This window comes from Gadus morhua, chromosome 12 (genome assembly GCF_902167405.1).
Source record: "Gadus morhua chromosome 12, gadMor3.0, whole genome shotgun sequence".
NCBI classification, from domain to species: Eukaryota; Metazoa; Chordata; class Actinopteri; order Gadiformes; family Gadidae; genus Gadus; species Gadus morhua.
Genome location: NC_044059.1, coordinates 19335399 through 19350836, shown reverse-complemented (window position 1 = coordinate 19350836; position 15438 = coordinate 19335399). Strand labels below are relative to the sequence as shown.

The window sequence follows — 15438 nt, the reverse complement described above, 5'->3', positions numbered from 1 at the left end:
ATGCAAACTTTGTCAATGTAAAACGCCTCTTAATAACCTGGCTAGATTCTGAATATGCAGGACTGTAGTCTGAGCCCACAGACGGCAACAGTCATTCCAATGAAATAATCAGACCGGCTAAACGTAAGGCTACATTATGTGTTAAACATTTAGTTGAGTAGTGTATGTCCGCCACTAAACTTCTTTCAAAGAATTCCGCTTGAACAAAAACTAAATCCCTGATGTAGTTTGATGTTTGACAGCTCTTACTGTCCATTGTTCATTGTGATATTAAGTTCCTAACTTTGAATCTACCTTTTTGTTTACCCTGCCAGGAATTCCCTCCCTTCAACACGCCCGAGAGTGAGCAAGTATTAAAAACATCAGCCCTCCCTTCCTTCAAAACACTAGTAGGTTTCCCTTCTTGATGATTCTTCTACTCTATGACTTAAGGTTTATCAAGGTAGTCTGAAGTCTACCCTTGTACAAACGGCCCACCAGCCAAGCAATGACCCAATCGTGTGTGTGTGTGTGTGTGTGTGTGTGTGTGTGTGTGTGTGTGTGTGTGTGTGTGTGTGTGTGTGTGTGTGTGTGTGTGTGTGTGTGTGTGTGTGTGTGTGTGTGTGTGTGTGTGTGTGTGTGTGTTACATCAGCTGTGACTTGAATATGCATCATCTTCCATTAAGAACGGTGCAAAATTAAAAGACGGATGGATTCAACCTCATAAAGCCTATGAAGTTGAGCTTATGGTCCATCCTTTCACCACAATTCCCTGTGTATTTATAGGATACACGATTTGTATAGGGACTAATGATGATGTGAAGAAACGGACTGAAATATTAAAATAAGACTTAACTGAACTGTTGAACAAAATCAGCTCTTTGAACGTGACATGTTTGTCAGTTGGAAGAGGAGTTGAGGCATTGAGATTGTTTGCACTGAATATAGGTGCATTGTAAGCTGCATGAAGCGTCCAGTCAGTGCACTTTATTGACATTTTAAACTTTTTCTGGGACCGCAGACCTTTCAATTGAGACTGACTTAACCTAGTCAGGAGTAAAACAGTTTATTTCTAACTTAATCTACTTTATAAGACAGTCATCTGGTCCTTCTGCTAAGGGCAAGAAACAAGAGGAATCACAACGATAAGAACTCATCCAGGGCCCATCGTGTCTGAAGCTCACTCAATTCCTGAAAAATAGTTCCAACCCTTTTAAATGTATCCATTCCTCGTCAGGTACAGCCTGTTCCGAAAAAACAACAACGTAATTTTTACACACTTAATGTAGCTTTATTAAACGTCTGGTCTCTGGCAGGAACAACCTTTTTAATCAATAATTTGTTAGAAATTGTATCGTTTTTAACTGAAGCTGTTCTTACGCCCCGTGCCCACTACCTCCGTCCGTTGCGTGATCCCCATTGACTTTAATGGGGACGGACGCGCAATGCATTGTGGATCCGTCTGTTCCGTTGGAGCCTTCGGCGCCGTCAGAAAGTTGAAATATGTTCAACTTTTTCAGCAGCGACGGATCCGTCATCCAATCAGATCGCGTATGCAAATTTAAGCACTGTGACGCGACTCGGGCTCTGACGATGCTGGAAAGCAGGAAAGCGGGTCATCTTGCATCGCAATAAGCAGGAAGTAGCGGGAAGAACCCGGCGAAGCAATTTGATTGGCTGACGGATGCCTCTGCAAAGACTACTCCCCCATAAGTCAGCCACGCCTTCCCACGTCCGTTGACTGAAGGAGGTAGTGGGCACGAGGCGTTATAGTCAACCAGCCCCAACTTTAGGTTTTTGAATAAAGCTAGAATGCATAAAAAAGGAGGTGAGGTTGCCATTTGGTGAAATTCTCCCAATGCAAGCTTTTAGCTAATGGTCATTTAAGTTACTTTGAATATGTTGATATTTTCCTCTTGAGCTATGCCTCTTAATATCTACAGGCCACCTAAATACTATGCAACCTTTTTTAAAGACTTTGCTGCACTGCTGTCTATTATCTATATTGACCTTAACTGTGTGGTTTAGGGCTGGGTATCGTGGCCAATTTCCTAAATCTGAGGTTGTGGTCACTGACAAAACTAAAGTTGGGATTCTTTGACTCAATATTCTATAAGAACAAATGCACTCTATATCTTGGTTCAGCCAAGTTTCAACAATAACATTTCCAACAAATTATTGATTAAAAAAGTTGTTCCTGCCAAAGACAGATTTGTAGTTTATTTTGATTGTTTCAGAACAGGCTGTACCTGAGGAGGAATGGATAAATTTGATACGTTTAAAGGGTTGGAACAAGTTTTCTAATGTGGATCAGGAATTAAGGAAGTTTCAGACGCAATGGGCCCCGGAATGAACCCTGGATGAGTTCTAATCGTTGTGATTCCTCTTGTCTCTTGTTTCAGAGACGGTGGGCCCCGGAATGGGCCCTGGATGAGTTCTAATCGTTGTGATTCCTCTTGTCTCTTGTTTCAGACACAGTGGGCCCCGGAATGTGCCCTGGATGAGTTCTAATGGTTGTGATTCATTATTTAAGTTTGAACTGTTTGTCAAAGGGATACTTCACCGTTACAGAACCGGCGTTGTATCATTATAAAATTGCTATTATAATAAAAAAATAAATAATAATAATCTTCCATCAGTCCAAAGCTGCTTTCACACCGCCGCATGGCAACTCGTCGCCTCCATTCATTTCAATGAGGGAAGTGCGGCAGAGGGGAGGCGGTTACAAAAGTGGCTGTAGACAAAAGTGGCTGTTTGTAGACTTTCTGCGGCAGCACCAGCAGCCGCTTTTAAAAACGCCTGGCCCTTCACACCGCCGCGCTGAACCCTCCGGCAGCGAGGCGGTTATCAGGGCGGTTATCAGGGCGGTTGCCGCGCGGCGGTGTGCAAGCACCTTAACCCAGTCTTCCCTTGGCCCAGCTGTCCTCCTTACATTTCTCCTGACCTGACGTCAAATGACTTGTTTGACGTCAAATGACTTGTTTGACGTCAAATGACTTGTTTGACGTCAAATGACTTGTTTGACGTCAAATGACGCGTTTGACGTCATGTCAGTAGAAATGTGCTTGCCTGCTAGAAGGGTCGAGGGCTACAAACCACTGGTTCCGAAAATTTGTAAGCCCACCAATAAGGAATGAGGGGGTGGGAACTTGCATAAGAGATGTAAACACAATGTCCGCCATGTTTCTTCACCGCTTAGCTAGAGAACTAGACTCACACAAACCTCTGTCCATGGCAGAAGCAAATTTGCAATGGGAAACAGCCGAAGTTGAGACCTTCTGAAGTCAAGATTGAACTGCAACTTAAGATTGATGTGGAAGGACCAGAGTCAAACCCGACGCAGTTGTTTATTCATAATATCTCAAACGTCTCCATCGGGTTCTCCGACGCCTCTGGTACTTCCACTTCCACATCAATCTGAAGTAGACTGAACTGCGACATGTAGGAGAAGGGGATTGTTGCCCGTGATTGTGGACCGCAATTGTCTTCCACCGGAGCCCCACTGCCCACGCTGAGGCACCAGGGCCTCGGCAGCGGACAGCGGGCAGCGGGGCTCCGGCGGTACTCAATCGCGGGCAACAATCTTTTTCTCCTCCATCTCGCGGCTCGCATTTCCACATCAATCTGAAGTTACAGTTCAATCTTCAGAGAGCCAAAGCCAACGTTTCTTCCCCCAATTCCTTCTCCACCATGGCCGAGAATCAGTACACGGGTCTTATTTTTGAAAACCTGCACCCACCCGTATCTGAGAATTACATTTCGCACCCGACCAGACCCGCTATAAATTGATACCGATGCTCGACCCGCACCCGAAGGAAAATTAGATACCTTAAATGGAACGCCAGGGAATTGCACTATCTGGTGTTTGGCGTGGCGCTTAAAATTGCGGTGCAAAAAAAGCACATCATCCACTGTGGACGGTTTTAGTTGACTCCTGCTCCTGAATAACATCTCCAGCACCGGAGAAGCCTCGCTTGCATCGCAAAACCCGCTACTGACCCGCGCTGTTCAGGCGTCTGACCCGACCAGCCCCCGTGTCCGACACGGTACCTGCATTATTTTTCCGCCGTTTCATCGAAATTGTGAGGTTCACCCGACAGATACCCGAACCCATGCAGGACCCGAAATAACCTCCACTACGAGACTTCACTTGTTGTGGAAGTACCAGAGACGTCCGAGAACCCGACGCAGTCTTTAATTCATAATATCGGAGGTGCACACAGCTTTTGGCCGTGATATTATATATTGTATTATTAGGGGTCCGAGCGGTGAAGCTGCTTGGTCCCCTATTGTTTCTGTAACGTTTTTTATTTTCCTCAAATTCTGTAAAAGTCATACTGCAGCCTATACTCTAAGTCTAACAATAAATCTTTATGTAATAAATAAATATAATATCTTTAGTCCAAGCCTCTGATGGGAATTTGTTTTATTTAGTTCCATTTGAAAAATATTGGCAAAAAAGGTTGGAGCAGTTAGCCCTCTTATACGACCATTTTGTTATTGTATAACTACCATACGGCTATCATTAGGTACATACCATTAACAGTGCAGATTTTCAGATCATTACTATTTTAAGAAAGCCCTTTATTCTCTTGTGATATGTGTGCTTATCAATCGACATTTTCACGATGTGAATGAGGCTTCATGCAGTTCAGGAATGTCAGTGGCTCAACGGGATAATGCCGGTACTGGTGATCCTTTAGGTTGAGAGTTCAAATCCTGATTACATCCCTCATTAAAGAAACACAACACTGTACAGCACCTGAAATTCATCAGGCAATCAACGTTCCGGCTCATTAGTTTCCAAGAATCTGACTGCCAAGACACAGTATGGCATAAAGGGGAACTTCTTCGTTAACCATCTTTCCTCCATAAGTAACTGTCCTATTTATATTTCTTCCGTTAGTTTTCTTGACTACAAATGTTTAATTTCCCCAGAATTTCAGAGGTTTTTCAGGTATATTCTTTGAAAAAAGCCCTTAATTTACTTGAGAAATGTGTGCTTTGAGTTTTCTGGATGTTGTGTGCTTATCAATAGACATTTTGACCATGTGAATGAGGCTGCAGTTCAGGTTTATAAGTGGAACATCTTTCCTTAAATATGACAATTATGTTATATTTATACATCTACCATTAGTGTGTTCTTGACTTTTAATTTTGCTCAGACCCCGTTAAACACCGCTAGCTCCGGGAGTCCGCAAACGGCAGCAATCACTTCTCCTCCATGCTGCTGTTTACGCTGGACTGCAGGGAGTGAACGCTGATTGGCTGTTATGTTACGTCCCTCAGGGAGTGAACTCTGATTGGCATTGTGAGAGTTGTCGTCTTCAATCCGCAAATGCCAAAAAGTCACTGTCTGACTTTTCCCGATCAAGGAGGCACAATATTAGAAATGTATAACTATTCGACTAAATATTTGACCCACTTTCAATACAGATTCATGTCTCCACCGGTGAAGTATACCTAAATAATTTTCTTTTTAAATTATTTTTTATTAATAAACAGTTGAAACTTAAACAATTAACAGTGTTTGGAGGAAACCAGAAACTGAGCTCCATTAATCAAAGAGTCTTTGATTAATGGAAGGAATCAAGGCGTCTCCTTCTGAGCAATTTGCATCAAACATCCCAGCTGCTTCCTGGATTTAAGTTAATAATGTAATGATTAGTGCAGGCCTAAGCTCTATCAAAATAAACTGGATATTATTACACTTTGTGGATACCTCAAAGTCACAGAGAACTTCTGAGTACTAGTCAAGATGTTGCGGCGTCCGCCAGCTTGGACGGGGAAAAGTTTGCATTTATTTGGGTCTTTACATTGACTTTGTATGCTTCCCTGCCGGCCCAAAAATTCGCCTGACTTTTGTGTGAAGTGTTTTAAAATAATACTGTATTAATCCTTATCATAATTGAATTGCAATCAATTGACATACAATCTAATTGTGTTTGAATCTGTAAGCTCATGACCTATCAATGGAAAGAAGTATTGCCTTATCGGTTATGTCATCTTCTGCTCCTACAACCCTTGATAGCCAAAAGGCCTGTCTGTCTTATTGTCACATGTTAATGTATCATGCATTTGATATTACAATATTCTAAGTCACAATGTAGACTATTTGCATACAAATGTTTACACAGCCGTTTCCCGCCGTGGCTTCTCTCAACCAAGTCACCAAAGTCAAATGGAGCCAAGTAGACCATCAGAGGACTGGACTGGTAGTTAAAGACGTCATCTGTCTACCCAGAGGACACCTCCTGGCCCATCCCGACCGGTTAGTGAACTGCTTTGGCTTCGTTTCTCAGAGGAAAAGGTACCGGAAAGGAAGGACTGCAAGTTAAATAGAAATGCAAGTTTGTTTTTTGTTGAACCAGGCATATCAATTGATGGTCAGTTGATCAGTTGATGAACACGTGGGGGTCCATGTGAGCTATCGGTATTGGAGAAATTAATTAAGGCCAAATAAACGTTGTGATAGTTATATAATACTCTGAGAATTCACTGTTTATCAGTCTATCTTTCAAGGCGGGAGGTGGGGACGACGGCTCCCCCTTCCCTGATAAATAGAAGAAACATAATTTCTATTTAGGCTAGATAAACGTTGCAATAGATATATCAGGGTTCTCCCCATAAAATGCAGGCTAATATTGGCACCTTTCCAGCACCACCATGTAACATTTCAAACAGGCTGTTGCGACAGACGGTTATTTGACTTCTTTGTTCAAATTTCATATCTGAAAATATTCAATTGGCTTAAAAAAAAAATGCTAAACTGCAATATAAATTGTTGATTATTTAGTTTATTTTTCAACAAGAGTACTGTTAAAGTACCGGATTGATAAGCAGTATTCATAAGAGTAGCACTATCGTTAAAATCTCTTGTGCCCACCCCTCTGCCTGGCTTTGAGTGTCGCAACTAGAGACTAGTGGACATCATCAGAACCATCATGTAAGGTTTTTGATGAAACAAACCCCTTCTCCAAACATGGGACTCCACGAGGCAAAGAGAAGGCGGCGATGGCTACCATGGGAATGACCGCGCGCATCACTATCGACTGCGGGTGGTCCACCAGGGAGATGGCAAGTAGGCTGGTGAGCCACTTCCATGGACGATTAGGACGAAGGTCTTCTTTTGCTTACCTTCAGGTAAATCACCAAAAAGTTTGACATTTCTAAAATAATAAAAAGATTAATTGAAATTCTGGTGTGTGTGTGTGTCTGTGTGTGTGTTAGTCTCTGCAAGGATCAAAGGCGTTGTTTATCCCTGACCCTCCTGTTGAAGGCTGGACCGGAGAGCAAGTTCTCCGAATCTGTGGCCATGGCCCTCTATTAGGGCTGTAACGATACGCGTATCAAACCGAAAATCGCGATACTCAAAGCCACGATCCTCTCTCGCGGTGTGAGAAGGCAGAAGCGCGATACGCCCTTTCTAACTCTGCGGTCAAATTGTCCGATTGAAATTTGCTAATAATTTGTCTAGATAATAGTCTGCTGACAGCGCCCCCTCCTATCGATGCCGTAAGTATGCGACTGCAATCCTCCGTGGCTACGGAGGATCGCATTTCTCCACAGCCGTCGAAGTGCTCATATGCGATATGAACGACATTTATCCAGAGGGGGCCTGTGTGATCCTGTCTCTAGTGTTTTGTGTGATTTGACTGGCAGTTTGTCTGCTTATAGGTCGGAATGAAGCGGCCACCGATTATTGACAGGATGGGTACTTTATTCTACCGGACTCGTTCGCTTCTTCACTAGACACACGCGCTACCGCTCGCTCTCCTCGCTCGTCCACTCACTCGCTGACGTCACTCACACACGCATACGCACATTGCCATTCTGGCGCACACACATGCTACTCGTAACGCCTCGTTATTGCGACGTTCATGACCTTCAGGTTTTTCTCCCTCTATATTTTCAAGTTAAACATGTTGCATTCTATACGGCCTGATTATGTCATTATTTAAGCTACATAGCCTAATAAGTAGTGCTAATAAGGATATTTGACTAAACCAACCAAACAGTTGAAAAAAGCATCCTCCCACACGTTATTTCTTTATTCATTTAGCTATACTTTAATAGTATTCTTTCTGTTCAAATCTGTTCAGTGTTCCAAATTATTTGTTATTAAATGTTACATTAAGTTAATTGGTACATAAGTGTTGTTTAAATAAAATGCTTTTTAAATTTCAAAAAATCGTGGGATGTATCGAACCGTGGGTCAAAAATCGTGATACAAACCGAATCGTGAGTTTGTGTATCGTTACAGCCCTACCCTCTATACATTCTTGGTCGCAATGACCACTACACCCAGGTAACTGCCAACCACAGCAGTTCGGGTTAATCCATTTGACCTAAATGGGCTTCATTATTTAGATTGAATTGGATGTGAGGTATTCATTGATTATGGATGAGGATGAATGTTTCACATACATGTTTGTTTATAATATAATGTTTTTTCAGTGGTAAACTGATTGGTATTTTTATGATCAAATTGTCTCGAGTAATAATGCAGTTTAAGGTTAAATCAATGTTGGAAAAACCTTTGCAAAAACACAACGAGGCATGATGTTTACTCAGTACGAAGAGTTAATGAGCTGGAGGCTCCTTGTTGATCCCCAGAAATTAATCATAAGAGAGCTAGACTATAGAGCGTAACAGAGGTTTTGATTAAAAGCAATAATGTTGTAAACATCCAAATTATACTTGCCACACACCATTATATTGTGCAACAATGGTAAATGCTCCTGTAGAAGCCATAAGTTAAAGACGTAAACTTCTAGTTTTTAGAAAAAATCACATTTTATTCGCAATGTAATTTGAAACCACCTACTACTACTACACTACCCACAACCCACAAACGCGTCTTTGATTGGTCGAGCTCGCTGTTACCATAGAAACGTTTACCCTCACTCGTGAAAGTCAAGTTGTCGATGACTGCTGCTACTGAACTCGATTGCTTACCACATGAACCATGACTTCCCTTATATTAATGGAAAGTTAGAGATGTTGTAAGCAATGTAGCGGAAATTAGCTGTACATGTTGATATAGAATATATGATACAAATAAAAAATATATGATGGCACTAGGAGCGCTTTTTAGTAATTCTGGTAGTATAGAAGTAAGGAATAGGTAATGTTGAAGGAATACGTAACTGGAATACGATGTATGAAAAACGAGTAACGTGATGGCAGTAAGGATATATATGACACAACTTGTATTAACAATATATGCAATATAATAATGACAAAGGTTATAAGATGCAAGAAACGCGATAAACCATTGGGCTGTAACTATTGCGAAAAAGAGCTTGTTTTAAAAAAGGGGGCGGTCACTGTTGCGCTCTATAGAGTGGCGAAGTCACGCCCCTTCCGGTAGAGCCCATGGGAAACTATGAGATCGAAAAATATGGATGGGTTTCAATGGAGAAAGTAATTATTTTCTGGTCCCAGTCTTTATATGCCCTGGATTACACATATTGTTTGTGGATTTAAATGAATATTTTTCATGCAAAGAGTTTGACTGTTTATTGTGCAATTGTTCAGTTAAAGGCTGTAGAGAAAACACAATGAGAAAGACTTTCTTGTATGTGACGTCACGCTCCCTGTGACTGGCGTGGACAAGACCGACAATCTCTCCATTGGCATAACTGAAACTCTCCACATGCCCCGACTTATAATGGTTTTCACCTCTTCGATGCTTTTATCCTCCCCTTGGAAAAAAGCGGTGAAGTGAGGCAGAGAGATCGCCGTGTCTGTACCGGAGTTCCAAGTGCGGGTGGTGACGTATATCATTTGCGTCGAGAGCAGCGAGGAGCTGTAGTTCACAAAGCGGCTTCACACAAACCTAACATTATCAAACTTCCTCACGAAAATGTTTAGTTTTCTTTGCATGAAAAATTATCATTTAAATCTGTAGCAGGATCTTTGATATACTGTGCAGGTTTAATAGACGGAGACACTCGTGTAGCCTTGGGTACTTTATTACATGCTTGTTTACGTTACAGGTGTTCACCCCTAAACCTTCCCCAACCTTACCGGTTCCTAGGCATATCACTACATCTCCCCCTTTTAGTGAAGTATTAATTGAGTATTAATAATTAACAATAAACATACTCTTAATTAACAATAAACATACTCTCCGTATAACATTTATCTTCGACACTATAAACCTGAGACAAACCCACTTGTGTGACGTGTTATATCCTTTAACCAAAACCAAGAACACAACATATAATTATTAGTATTATCATTCTGTCTAGGGGTCAGAGTGGACTACCTGATACCCCGGAGCCGTGCAGGGATTATTATGCCCTGTGTAACCACGCTCCCTGTATAAGACTGGTGATTACAAGTCCATCCTAGTTGAGTTTCTTATGACCCGCCCTGATCTTGTCACGGTAGGAGTCTCTGGAATGGCCATGATGTGGAGTCTGTTTCTTCGTAGACTTCCAGAGGATAGGTCAACGTTGTAAGATCTTGGTGTTGGAGCTGGGCCACTGACAGTTCCAGACTGGCTTGTGTTTTTCACCCAGACTCTTTGTCCTGGTCTGAGGTCTTGTCTTTCTTTTGTACAGTGTCTTTTATTGACCCAGAAGGTTTGTTTCTCCTTCATGTCTTGATCCTTCTTTTTGAAAGCCTGGAGGTCAGGCCACTTGGGCTGTAGTTTGTCCATGAGGGCCTTGTGTGGATCCTCTCCCTTCCCCAGGAGAGATTTCACCGTCCGCACAGCTTTCAGCTTCCCCGTTGCTCTGCGGATAACAGGGGCTGCTGGTCACATGGCTGAACTCATTCTTTGGCGAAGTCCGTGAACTCAGTTGCTGAGAATTGGGGGCCGTTGTCTGTGACGACAGTCTCCGGGACTCCATGGCGTGCGAATATTGCCTTCAACTTCTCCTTTACATGGCCTGTAGTGGTGGAGGTGAGGTTGGCTACTTTAATGTAGCTTGAGAAGTAGTCAATTACCACAAGGTACATTGTGCTATTCCACTGAAAAAGATTTGCTGCAACGCGCTGCCATGGTCTAGCAGGTAATGGCGTCGTCAGCAGTGGTTCTGGTGCATTGTGAAGTTCTTTTGCACAGATTACACCGTTTTCTGCTTTATGTGTTTGGTCAGACCTGGCCACCATACAGACTGCTGTGCTCTGGCGATGCAATTTGTCATGCCCTGCCCTGGTGACCTTCATGAATTTTACCGAGCATCTCCTCTTGCATAGTAACTGGGATGACGAGTCTTTCGCCCTTTATTAGCAGTCCGTCTGCTACTAGCAGATCCTGGCGATACTGCCAGTACTGTTGAAGTTCTGGTGGGAGAGCCTTTCTGTTTGGCCATCCTGTCTGCACCATGTTTTTGAGTTTTTTGTAGACATCATATGTGTCCTGTGTGGCTCTGATCTAAACCAGTCTCCCCTCTGATGCAGGTAAGTGTTCCACTATGTTGTTGATGTACAACCTGACATCTGTCTCCATCTGCTTTTCCTCCTCTGTAGGCGCGGTTTGGATTTGAGCCCTGGAAAGTGCGTCTGCTGTGACAAGATTTTTCCCCGGCACGTGTTCAATTCTGTGTGTGTAGTGGAGTAGTCACAGTCTGAATCTCAGAACGCGTGGGGGCAAATCATCAAGGCCTCTGCTGCTCAGTAGGGAGATGAAGTTTGTGGTCTGTCTGTATGAGAGTCCATCCCCACTAGATAAGACTGAAAGCGCTCACACGCCCATGTCAACGCCAGCGCCTCTTTTTCAATCTGGGCTTATCTACGCTCTTCCTCTGTCATGCTGCGTGAGATGAATGCAACTGGACGCCAGTCCCCTGGCGGTTGCTTCTGAGACAGAACCCCTCCGAGCCCAAATGAGGAAGTATCTGCTGCAACATTTGTGTCTCTGTTCGGGCAGTACTGTGCCAGGGCAGCGGGTGAGCTCAGTTCTCGACGCAGCTCCTCGAATGCCCGCTGCTGCACACTCCCCCAGGCCCAGTCATTGTCTGCTTTCAGCAGGTCTCTTATTGGCTGTGTGAGAAGTCAAAGTTATCCGGTGGGCTTATTGAGAACAGGGACTCCATTCTTCCGTTTGCAGGCTCGCAAAACGTTGTCTCTCACCATCTCGCTGGCTCTCCGCTCTGCTAGTTTCTAACTGCTAGCTTAGCCTTCTGGAACTCGGACGTCGCTTGTGACGGGATTCAGCACTTCTGACACCATGTCACAGGATCTATGATATACTGTGCAGGTTTAATAGACGGAGACACTCGTGTTGCCGGTTGTAGCCTTGGGTACTTTATTACATGCTTGTTTACGTTACAGGTGTTCACCCCTAAACCTTCCCCAACCTCCTCACAGGTTCTTACGCATATCACTACAAAATCCACAAACAACAAATGTGTAATCCAGGGCATATAAAGACTGGGCCCAGAAAATAATAACTTTCCCTCCATTGAAACCCATTCATATTTTTCAATCTCATAGGTCCCATGGGCTCTACCGGAAGGGGCGTGACTTCGCCAATCTATTGGGAGAGACCAAACCTTTTTATTTTTTCACCAGGAAGTATCTGACTGGCCAGAAAGATGGACACAGGCAGGGCTTAAGAGAATCTTCAGTTTTGGCTTTCCTATCGATTTTTTGAAAGTAAACACTGATGACATTTTTCTCTCGATGCATGACTCTACTTTTTGGTTTATTTGTGGCATTCTAGAAAGAACTTTCCTCTGGGGGTTGCCATGGAAAGATGTGGTGAGACCCAGCCGGTGGAAGGGAACCTGCCTCCGGAACACAGCCACAAGATAGATGTAGGTTAACCCCCGGAGACGATCCCCACAGATAAAAGCTCAAAGCTGTCCTTCATACAGCTGGCCGCATTTTAGAACGACTCGTCCTCCCCGCGGATGTTGGTAAAATGTCCCTTCTTTAAGGAAATGGTTCAATATAATGGGAAAAGGATATCTAGCCACTTATGAATACAGCTTGCTCTCGCTCAGCTGGACTTCGCCCTGAAGAAGTTCAGACGACACGCCGTGGATCCGAGCCTCCATCTCCTGGTCACCCCGAGTTGGAAGGAGCCGCTCCTCAGTGCGTTGAGGATGTTGGGCAGTCCAGGCTTCTGCTTCAGAGCCTCCCCAGTCATTTCTTTGTGTGACACAGAGCGAGAAGCTGGCGGACACCATCTCGACCTCAGAGAGTTCTTCAGGTTAGAGCTGTTAAACCCCACCAAATTGTAATCCAGATGGTACTCCAAATATGAGATGGGACTTTCAGAATGGCGTTTTGTAAATAGAACCTTCTTGGAAAATAAATCCTTATGCATTGCTATGAAGATTTAGGAAATTCAAATGGATTGAGTGATGTTGTGCTCCTTACAAAGCAAACAGTTGTCAAGTCTTGGAAGATAATAGCCCCTTACTCCCGCTGTGACTCCCCCAACCTCCACTTCATGTAGACTGGCCCTCTCGGAGCTCCAGCACAGTTCTGTCTTTGAGGGTCCCCCGGGGCGCCTATTCCTGACCTATGACCTCACAGCTCTAGAAGAGAGGAAATATTACCAAGCAGGCTTCCTGATTGGCTGGTCCCTGGCCCATGGCGGGCCTGGACCTCAATGCATACACCCTGCTGTGTGTGTGTGTGTGTGTGTGTGTGTGTGTGTGTGTGTGTGTGTGTGTGTGTGTGTGTCTAGCTTTGTGCTCTCAAACATGATACTCACATTAGTAAATTGTACTGATCTTACAGCTAATGTGTGGCCAGAATGCCTTTCTGGACGACTTTGACTGGAGAGACGTTACCGATCCTGAGGCACAAGTCTGAATGAAACAGGTATTTACCATCAACCTAATACGTTTTTGGAGGCATTTTATATATTTTTTTATAACACAATGTTTGTAACCTGCAATATAATATACCGACTAGCATATTACAGAGGGAGTACTACTGATGATTTATAAATAATTTCAGAGTGTAAAAAATCTACTGATTTGGTGTCATGGTATGATTTTTGATTTTGCATGCCTATGCTTATATTGAACACCGTCTTGTTTTTACCTTTTGGTTGTTCTTTCTCTAACCCTGCACATGTCCTTGCTGTTGCACATTTTTAAAAGGATTTGGCCGCCTTGCTAAGACCCCAGGTTAATTCTTTACAATGTCAATGAGATGTAATCAGCCATGATTTTGGTTAGACTCATCCACTCTCAAGGAGAACGCATGTAAAATTGGCCAGGTGTTGAGCCATCCATTATATTCTAAACAAGTGTTTAGCAGCTCTCATAGCTGTATCTTTGTTTTCTCCATAGAATAGTAGGCACATACTACCTGACTAAATGGTTTCTTCCAATAGTGCCCACAAGTTTTAATACAGCCTAGTGGGGATTATTGACAATAACCTTGTCTTCCGTGTTTGTTGTTTTATGATTTGTCCCTTTTTCGTTTCTTTTTTCAGCTTCAGAGTCCTACCAGTTTAGGGCTGTTATCTGACAGCTCTTGTGACCGGTACAGAAGCTCTGAACTACCAGAGAACGACTCTACTGACCATTCCTCCATTTACGCCAGCCTGGTCAAACACTACATCTACCACAGGTATGCTATGTCTTAAATCCCTTACTAGGGAGCTGTACAATTTAGATACCAGCAGTTTTTTTTCAATCTCAGTAAAAGGGTAATGTTTGCTTCCCCATTAGTCTGTTTTACATCCATGACTATGATCAAACATAATCCCTTCACTCTACAGGGTAGCAAGTACGGCCGCTCAGTTCACAGACGGTTTGGACAGCTGCAGTGGTTTATGGGAAACGGTGTGTACCAACTGGGAGGCATTTGCTCCAGTTATGACCGGCATGGGACATAAAACAAGGAGGACTAGTGCAGATTGCAGCTTAAGAGGTGGAGAAGGAATCCAAACATCACCTAACATCACATCAAACAATGGAGTGATGCTTCACAAGTATGGAATAGTAAAAGGTATAACCAGTTTTGTTTATGCGTCACTGAAGTGGTAGCATTTTAAGTACGTAGTATATCCATGAGAAGTAGTGTGATAAAAGCATGGTCTACAGACTTATAAGAATGCTGTTCCTGATGTTTAGGGGGTTGACAATATTTGTTTTATATAAATGGTCAGACAAAAGTAGATAACTCTGAAACAATGATAATCCAATGTCTACATCTAAATGCACCAGTTGCAGATGTCTACAGAAAAATTGCAGTGTTCTAAATCCTAGGGCACATGGAAATGTTGTGATAAATTTGATGTTTTATTTAACATTTGAATACACATTTCATATAATTACAATTTCAAATGTACGTATTTACTAATGAAATGCAACCAGGACGGTGTGTCTTCAGTAGTAATGCATTATCTGAAAATAAAATTATATTTAAATATTACAGGCCATGATTTTTTTTTTTTTCTTTTGGTGCTTGGTGTTTATCAAAGGTCAAATAATTGGAATATTGAATATTTGATCTCTGTACAATTTGATTTGCACA

General features: G+C 42.9%; 1 long non-coding RNA gene across 1 annotated transcript; it reads left to right on the top strand.

Moving 5' to 3' along the window:
* The first annotated feature begins 6117 nt into the window (after positions 1–6117).
* Positions 6118–15287, top strand: LOC115555962 (uncharacterized). Its single transcript, XR_003978920.1, has 5 exons — positions 6118–7122; positions 12659–13150; positions 13687–13770; positions 14393–14529; positions 14681–15287. It is a non-coding gene; the product is annotated as an uncharacterized LOC115555962 (long non-coding RNA).
* Positions 15288–15438: the final 151 nt, after the last annotated feature.